Here is an 8994-nt window from a genome sequence, read left to right on the forward strand (position 1 = left end):
GGTGTTGTAGCAAAGTAGCGTAAGTATTTCCCTCATTTTTGAGAACCAAGGTATCAATCCAGTAGGAGACAACGCAAAAAGCCGCTGAATACCTGCACAAACAAACACCAACTTACAACCAACGCGACAAGGGGGTTGTCAATCCCTTCACGGTTATTCGCAAAGTGAGATCTAATAGAGATGGATAAACGGTAAAGTAATATTTTTGGTATTTTTGGTTTATGGAACGGAAAATAAATATTGCAAAGAAAGTAAATAGGAAACTAGAATTGTAGATCGGAAACTTATATGATGGAAAATAGAAGATTATATGATGGAAAATAGAAGATTATATGATGGAAAATAGACCCGGGGGCCATACGTTTCACTAGAGGCTTCTCTCAAGATAGAAATTATTACGGTGGGTGAACAAATTACTGCCGAGCAATTGATAGAAAAGCGCAAAGTTATGATGATATCTAAGGCAATGATCATGAATATAGGCATCAAGTCCGTGTCAAGTAGACCGAAACGATTCTGCATCTACTACTATTAATCCACACATCGACCGCTATCCAGCATGCATCTAGAGTATTAAGTTCATAAAGAACGGAGTAACGCTTTAAGCAAGATGACATGATGTAGAGGAATTAACTCAAACAATATGATGAAAACCCCATCTTTTTATCCTCGATGGCAACAATACAATACGTGCCTTGCTGCCCCTACTGTCACTGGGAAAGGACACCACAAGATTGAACCCAAAGCTAAGCACTTCTCCCATTGCAAGAAAAACCAATCTAGTTGGCCAAACCAAATCGATAGTTCGAAGAGACTTGCAAAGATATCAAATCATGCATATAAGAATTCAGAGAAGATTCAAATAATATTCATAGATAAGTTGGTCATAAATCCACATTTCATCGGATCTCGGCAAACATACCGCAAAAGAGTATTACATCGAATAGATCTCGAAGAACAACGAGGAGAACTTTGTATTGAGAATCAAAGAGAGAAAAGAAGCCATCTAGCTACTAGCTATGGACCCGTAGGTCTGAAGTAAACAACTCATGCTTCATCGGAGCGGCAATGGTGTTGATGTAGAAGCCCTCCGTGATCGTATCCCCCTCCGGCAGGATGCCAAAAAAAGCCCCAAGATGGGATCTCACGGGTACAAAAGGTTGCGGCGGTGGAAAAGTGGTTCCATGGCTCCCCTGGATGTTTTTGGGGTATAACACTACAAGAAATATGTCAACTAGTGACCTTCTGTTAGTGACCCTGGAAGAATTGGTCATAGATCTATGACCATTTGAGACCAATTGGTCAAAAGCTGTTCGGGGGGCTCCAAACCCTAAACCATTGCGACCATTTGGTCAGAAAGGTCGTAATTTCCTTACACGAAATGGTCATAAAGCAAACAGCGCTAGTCCGCTGCCTTATTTCTAGTTGTTAACGACCAATATAGATGGTCATAGCCTTGTAAATTGTGGTGGGTTGCGATGACTAGGCGCCATCTCATCAGTTTTGCCTATGTGTCATGTCCATGTGTCAATTTTTGCCCTAGGTTGTGAAGCAACCTATATTTCTGTTATTCCAAAAATTCCCAAACAATTCTCATAAATTGTTTGGATCATATCTTCATCAAATATGTCAAAAACCTTCCTTGCCTAGTTCAAAAATAGTTCAACAATATTCATTTTCCTATTCTGTTCAGAGTAGCACTTTGTGAAGGAAGTACCACTTTGGCATGTCCAAATACTATCCATTTTCTACAGTGCTTTCCTATGCCCAAATAACCATCCTCCACCAAATGCCAGCTCAATCCATTCATTATTTTGAGCCCAGCTTCAACATTCGTATTTATGTCCAGTGTGGTACTTTGCAAAGCAAGTACCACCTAGGCTCCTCCTTTTGAGCTGAAAATTTGTGAAGACGGTCTTCTTAGTAACTGATCATCCTCAGCCAAAACTCACGCCCATTAGCCATGTGCATTTCCCGTACTGCTAATCAAACACTTGGTTGCTAATTCATGTTTGAGCATCGATCGGTCTCCTCGTGAGAATCTTATGTTGTAATTTTATTCCTAGCACCTACCTGGGGAGTGCCCAACCACTAGACATGCCTAGGCCGCCCAGAACACATGGCAACGCCACGGTCATGCGGTGACCACGCGGCGGGCATGCGAGTTTACGTGCTCTAGAGTTGGGGCCCTCGACCACCGCCCAAACCTCGACGTATCGCCACCAAACCATGCCTAGCTAGTGGTTGAATCTTAGATTTTTTTTGGTGTTTCTCTGATTAAATAGATACTTATGTAACTAGAAATGATTTTTGGCAAAAATAAATAGCAAACTATGAGGCAGCTACAGTTCAAATTTGACCCGCTTCCAACTGAATCGGCGGAAATTTGTCTTTTTCACGAGAGGTGGATCAAAACTTTTTACACCCAACCATTTTGTCAATTGTGCATTAAATATGTCCTAGTATTTTAGAAATTTGATTTGGTCAAATTTTGCAACAATTATTTGGGAGGTCCTTCACAAAAAAACCTCCATTTGGGCACTCGAAAAATGGAAAATGGTTTTTTCGTCCAAAGAAAATGAAAACTCCCTTAGGCAACATTGTTTGGAATTCCAATATGCACCCTTTTGCACAATATGAGATCATTTGAACAAACTATGCCATGAATGTGGCCATAAGATTGATCATTTGGCTTGAAAGCCATGAATCTTCACGCATGATAGCTCGTTTCTGATAACACCTTTTTAAAATAAATGCGGTATTACAAGTTTGTTATTTTTCCTGGGAACTTGGCCACATATAATGACACAATTCGAAGGTTTCCCAATTTTTTGATTTTTTTGATTTTTTTATGCCCGTTTCAAAATGCGGTCAAAACGGCGGGAATGACCATTCCTAGCTAGTGGTTGAATCTTAGAAATATTTTGGTGTTTCTCTGATTAAATAGATACTTATGTACCTAGAAATGATTTTTGAAAAAAAACAAATAGCAAACTATGAGGCAGCTACAGTTCAAATTTGACCCGCTTGAAGCTGAATCGGCGGAAATTTGTCTTTTTCACGAGAGGTGGATCAAAACTTTTTACACCCAACCATTTTGTCGATTGTGCATTAAATATGTCCTAGTAATTTAGAAAATTGATTTGGTCCATTTTTGCAACAATTATTTGGGAGGTCCTTCACAAAAAAAACCTCCTTTTGGGCACTCGAAAAATGGAAAATGGTTTTTTTTTGTCCAAAGAAAATGAAAACTCCCTTAGGCAACATTGTTTGGAATTCCAATATGCACCCTTGTGCACAATATCAGATCATTTGAACAAACTATGCCATGAATATGGCCATAAGATTGATCATTTGGCTTGAAAGCCATGAATCTTCACGCATGATAGCTCATTTCTGAGAACACTTTTTTAAAATAATTGTCGTATTACAAGTTTATTATTTTTCCTGGAAACTTGGTCACATATGATGACACGATGCGAAGGTTTTCCAATTTTTTGATTTTACTTTTATTTTTTTATGCCCGTTTCAAAATGCGGTCAAAACGGCGGGCTTGACCGTTCCTAGCTAGTGGTTGAATATTGGAAAAAATTTGATGTTTCTCTAATTAAATAGATACTTATCTACCTAGAAATGATTTTTGAAAAAATAGATAGCAAACTATGAGGCAACTATAATTCAAATTTGACCCACTTCCTGCTGAATCGGCGGAAATTTGTCTTTTTCATGAGAGGTGCATCGAAACTATTGACACCTAACCATTTGGTCAATTGTGCATTATATATGACCTAGTATTTTAGAAAATTGATTTGGTATAATTTTGCAACAAATATATGGTAAGTCCTTCACAAAAAACTTATTTTGGGCACTCAAAAAATGGAAAATTGTTTTTTCATGCAAAAGAAATAAAAACTCCCTTTGTCAATGTTGTTTGCCAATCTAAGATGTAAACTTGTGCAAAATATGACATCATTTGAACAAATATTTGATAGGTCTTTCATAAAAAAACTCATTTTGAGCATTGAAAAATGAAATGAAAAATTTGTATGTAATCAATCATGACCAATTTATATGGTCAAAAAATCTTTAAATTGTTTGATGCGCTCTGATTGGTCCATAGGCATATCACGCGGATCATGGCTCAACCACCATTGGATGCTTCTGGATCTAACAGCAGCCCTCACCCCCTCACCCAACCGCAGCCCAACCACCCAAACCCTAACCCGCACTCCTCCTCCCTCACCCGCACTCCTCTTCCCTCGGCTCCTCGCCGCCGCCACCTCCTCCCCGTCCCACAGCGGCGCCCACCGCGTCACCTGTCGGCCGCCCTCGCGGGTGGTTGCGTCCGCGGCGATGACGGCGGCCTCGTCGTCCTCGAAGGCCGTGGTCGGTCGTCTCCCTATCCGCCTCTCTCCCAACGCTAGACCAGAGAGATCTGCCTTCCTCCCGAACGACCGCGGTCGGTTCCTCGCCGCCGCCGGCCCGCTGCCCCTCCCCCGTGGCGCACTCACATCTCATTTGGGATCTGGGATGGCCGCAGCCAGATCTGGGATGGCCGCAGGCACCTCTCCCTCCTTGCAAAGGCTATAGGCTCTGCCGGTATGGGACAGGAGGATTGCTTCCTCACGTTGCTTCTGCTCGTCCGTGCGTGAGGAGATTCCATGGACGCGATGTCAAGCTCCACTGCTTTGACCCCCATCCAGATCCGCCCCCTTCTCTCTTCCCCTCTTCGATCTGCCCTTCTTCCATTTCCTTCCCTGAGGTATGCATTTTCTCTTGTTTTTCTTCCTCACACAGGCACCTGCACCACGAACTATATGCAAGGAGAGGAGTGAGGGTGCTGCTGGGAGAAAATGGAAGAACGGGATGCACCTGAGGAGCGAGGGGTTGACATCTTGGTTCCTGCTTGACCGCGTTGCCTATGGTATGCCTCTGCTACTTTCCCTCTTTACAATTGCATGCCTCTGTTTGCTGCTAAAACAACAACCTTGGCCACCAATTTTTTGTTGTTTTGTTAAAATCTTTAGATCTGTATGCCTCTATTTTAGTAATTGCTATAGTAATTGGATCTGGTTGAACTGAAAATGGCGTTGGGGACATCAATTGGTCATTTGGGTTCTCTGGTTGTACTACAATTGGGACTGAAATGGACACATTTTTTTTGCTTGTAGGATGGTGAGAAGGAGAAGGAAGGTGCTGCAAGTGCCAGGTGAAGGGGTCGAATGCTGCTGAAACCCTTGGTTGTGAGTGTCTCTGTATAGGTTTCAACTGAATACTCTACTACTGCTGGATGGATTTTCAGGTTGGATGGATCACTGTACTGCTGTGCAACTTCCCCTAGCTTCACATTGCAAGCCCAATGATTCTTGTGCCTAGGATACCCACATAACACAGGTTGTTATTTTTGCTTGCTGCCATTCACCATCCGACTGGAGTTTTGCAACATGCAAATTGCATGTACATCTGTTAGGTCAGCAGCATGCTAATTGCTTGAGCTTGAGTACCACAAATGTGAAGTTTTGACCTTCCTATTGTAATGGTTAGCGTGAAACTAGAAATTGTTTCAAAACCTACCTGAAAGTTTCTTGCTTTGACACGTAGTCTTACTAGATGGTACAGTGGCTGTCGTCCAGAAAATAAATCACTTTGGAAAATAAATATTACGAGACTACTCTGAACAATACTACACCTTCAACTTGTACATACTCCTAGGCTGTTGCTGTATGGTTCCAAAAATCCCAGATAAAAATCTGGATGACATTTACATCTGTAAATACATACGTATGAAATAAGCACCATGGTTTCGTTCAGTGTGTATGCGTCGATATGTTTTAAATTTTACTGAAACAATCTGGATGGCACCTGCATCTGTAGATGAATATGAAGAAGAACCATAGTTTGGTTCAGTTTGTACGTGTGAATTTGGTTTAACTTTCACTGAAAATATGTATGAATAAATTTTGGTTTCAAGGTCCGTTTAATGATGGGCTTACTGTCCGACAATGTTCATTCTTCAGTTATCCTTGTTATCCATATGGCCAACCAAGGTGCATGGTGCTCACAAGTGACGAATGGAGGTTGTTCAACATAGGCACGGAGGAGGAGGAGGACGGGCACGGACGGAGGAGGACAGAGCACCTCTCTTCTTCTAGGTTCTTCTCCTTACATTCACTTGTATGTGCCTGTGCTGCAGCTCACCCATGGTCTTGTTTGTCCTACAGGTTAGTGAGCAGCATCAGGAGGAGGAGCTCCAGCACGACCACCAAGAGGCACCATCGCAGCAGCAGGTAGCATGTCCATCTACACAGCCCTCTCCCTCTGCTCCCAATCCTTTTTATTAGAATATATTGAGTACATTCTGTCAACTTGTGTGTCAGTAAGAACGAAAACTAATTATCTAAGGTCCTGTTATTATTACCTATATATGACATTGCTACTGGATTGCCTAGCGCCCCTGTTCATGGTGGGCTAAACTTGTATTTGCTCCTGCTGCTGCGTTTTGATGATCATGAGTGTGATGCATTTTGATAATCTCCTTGTACCAGATGAGTCCGTCGATGAAGTGGCAGCGTCTCCTCTAGAGGGTGACGGTGGCGGCGGTGCCTGTGTGCGGCTTCGACTACAACCTCCTCTCCGGTGAGTCCATCTCCTACCTCTACCTCCATCTCTAAGCTGCTGTAATACCATGCTTTGTTTCATGTCGTGGCTTATTTAGTCTCTGCTTGCTGTGCCTTGTGTATTGGAGCCTAAATAGCTTCTGTTAGGGGATAATCTACTGGTTATACCAAGATTTTACATGAAATTTTGTTCTGCTTATTCTGCTAAGGTTGTTTGCAATGGTTATACATATGTTACACAATATTTGCTGCTGGCTAATCAGCTTTAGAGATGGTAACATGGTGCTGCACTCTCAGGATCATCTCATGATACACAATCAATTTTTGGTGTGCTCAAATTTTTAATTTTAGTGATAAGGAAAGATCCTACCTAGTTTGCTGGCTCTCTCACTTGAGTTGGTTTAACAGTAGTGGCCTCCTGACTTGTAGTTGGGTAGGTGCCTGATGCATGTATCATGTGACATACACAGAATTAACTTTGACATAGTTGCTCTGTTACAGTAGATGGCAAGATGAATAGCTAGTGTCTGTTTAATTCAATCATGCACCTGGTAGTTTAATAGGTACTATTGATTGAATATGAATGTTATTCCTTATACTCAAATGGAACTTCGATCTGTTGTAACTTTGAATCATGCACCTTGCTCGTTTGCTGCTAAGTTTGTCATATGTGCCAATTCAATTCCCAATTTTGATGAATAGCCATATTCTCGATAAGTAGAATGATCTGGTTAATAATAATAATATGTAGAATGATAATATACTGGTGTATCTTTACTTTTTATTTTAAAAGTACTCTGTATTCTATCAGTGACATACCTTTTGTTCTCTTTTGAATGCTCAGATGTTTTGCATCAACCTGTCATTGCTAAGGGAGAAGCGGGACTTGGAGAAGAAATCTTTCCATTAAGCAGATTACATGTTTGGTTGCTGTGAAGTACCAGATAGGCTAGTTCTATTTTTTTTCACGATCCTGGAGTATTTCAGCAGCGCCATGCAAATGCAGTAGCGTTAGGTTTCTGATTCACCTATTGTAAAAACTTAGAGTTAGCCCGCAGTCAGTCAGTAGTAGCTCAGCCAGCCAGCCAGCCTCAAACAGTATTGCTGGAATGAATGGTTGTAATAATAACATTGTATGTTGCTTTGAAATTGTGTCAGAACTAGGCTAGGCCCAAGATATCTTGTGGTGTGATGTGTTGTAATGTCAATGGCATAATAATTGTTTCTGGATTGGATCAATTTTTTCGGAATTGGGCTAGGCCCAAGTTATATTGGACAATTATGTTTGAGGGAAAAACATGGGAGGCCCAACAAAGAAATGGCCCAGAAAAATACATGATCAAAAAGAAAATCTGTTGTTAAAAGGGCCACGCAAAGAAATCAATAAGGCTGAATTGTTGGGCCAGACCCATGTAGCTAATAAAAGCACAGGAAAAAAATACATTAAAAAGGCCGAATTGTTGGGCTAGGCCCATGTAGAAAACCGAATTGGACCGGGCTGATTCTTGTGCCACATCAGCTTGCCACGCTGGATGCCTACGTGTTCTGGGGAGGCTGCTAGTGACCAAAATTTTGGTCGAAGAACCAACGACCTTTTACAGAAGGTCGTTAATTTCAGTTTACGACCGCCAGCTTTTGACCTTCTGTTTTGGTAAAAAAAGGTCGCAAATGAAAAACAATGACCTTTCAGCGGCCAATAGTGAGGGTCACAAGTTGACATATTTCTTGTAGTGTAAGAGTATATATAGGAGGAAGATCTAGGTCAGGGTGTCTATGATGGGCCCACAAGGTCGGGGGGTGCGCCCTACCCCCTGGGCGTGCCCTCCACCCTTGTGGCCGCCTCGAGGCTCTTCTGACTTGCATTCCAAGTCTCCTGGGTGTCTTCTGGTCCAAGAAAAATCATTGCAAAAGTTTTATTCCGTTTGGACTCCGTTTTGTATTCCTTTTCTGCGAAACTCTAAAACAAGGAAAAAATAGAAACTGGCACTGGGCTCTAGGTTAATAGGTTAGTCCCAAAAATCATATAAAATAGCATTTTAATGCATATAAAACATCCAAAACAGATAATATAATAGCATGGAACAATCAAAAATTATAGATACGTTGGAGACGTATCAAGTGTCCCCAAGCTTAATTCCTGCTCGTCCTCGAGTAGGTAAATGATAAAAACAGAATTTTTGATGTGGAATGCTACCTAACATATTTATCCATGTAATTCTCTTTATTGTGGCACGAATGTTCAGATCCGTAAGATTCAAAACAAAAGTTTATATTGACATAAAAACAATAATACTTCAAGCATACTAACAAAATAATTATGTCTTCTCAAAATAACATGGCCAAAGAAAGCTTATCCCTACAAAATCATATAGTCTGG

At 41.3% G+C, this 8994-nt stretch overlaps 2 long non-coding RNA genes across 2 annotated transcripts; one reads left to right on the top strand and one right to left on the bottom strand.

Annotated features, from left to right (window-relative positions):
- The first annotated feature begins 4679 nt into the window (after positions 1-4679).
- LOC123493505 (uncharacterized) lies at positions 4680-6885 on the top strand. The gene is made up of 6 exons (XR_006662011.2): positions 4680-4924; positions 5172-5209; positions 5303-5394; positions 6018-6152; positions 6222-6287; positions 6546-6885. It is a non-coding gene; the product is annotated as an uncharacterized lncRNA (long non-coding RNA).
- A 190-nt stretch (positions 6886-7075) lies between these two features.
- On the bottom strand, positions 7076-8345 carry LOC120962376 (uncharacterized). The gene is made up of 2 exons (XR_012182764.1): positions 7437-8345; positions 7076-7326 (listed from the first exon to the last, which is right to left on the bottom strand). It is a non-coding gene; the product is annotated as an uncharacterized lncRNA (long non-coding RNA).
- Positions 8346-8994: the final 649 nt, after the last annotated feature.

Source organism: Aegilops tauschii, chromosome 4, assembly GCF_002575655.3.
Source record: "Aegilops tauschii subsp. strangulata cultivar AL8/78 chromosome 4, Aet v6.0, whole genome shotgun sequence".
In the NCBI taxonomy this organism is placed as follows: domain Eukaryota; kingdom Viridiplantae; phylum Streptophyta; class Magnoliopsida; order Poales; family Poaceae; genus Aegilops; species Aegilops tauschii.